Source organism: Sceloporus undulatus, chromosome 5 (genome assembly GCF_019175285.1).
Source record: "Sceloporus undulatus isolate JIND9_A2432 ecotype Alabama chromosome 5, SceUnd_v1.1, whole genome shotgun sequence".
NCBI classification, from domain to species: domain Eukaryota; kingdom Metazoa; phylum Chordata; class Lepidosauria; order Squamata; family Phrynosomatidae; genus Sceloporus; species Sceloporus undulatus.
This window is the reverse complement of record NC_056526.1, coordinates 91,197,838-91,198,324: the sequence shown is the minus strand read 5'-3', so window position 1 is coordinate 91,198,324 and position 487 is coordinate 91,197,838.

The window sequence follows — 487 nt, the reverse complement described above, 5'->3', positions numbered from 1 at the left end:
CTGCCCTGCACAATACCAGAATTGCCAGCATATATACATTCATTTCCCAAATAAATATAACAGCCCACATATGCATTTCTTTTTCTAATAAGGAACCGGACCTCATATATTATAGGAAACGTACATACTGCTAACAATAGGGTGAACATTTATTTCACTGGGAATGCTTGGGCTAATTATAAATTGGTCTATCTAGCCTAGAGGTGCAGAATATTTTTAGCCTTTAGGGCTGCATCTCTGGTAAGACCACAAGGTTAGGGCAAAAAAGCCATGACTCTTTATGGAAAAAGAAGGGGATTTCTAGCCCATTACTGTCTAATCTAATTAGCTGCTCTCCAACATATAACAAAAATATCTTTTTAAAAATGTATTTGTATTTGTATTTCTCCTACAAAGTGAGCATTCATGAAAGATGTTTTCATACACAACCACTTTGCTTTCTTGACTCGGCAGAGAAACCAGCTCTGCCATCTGAATGCCCATAGGG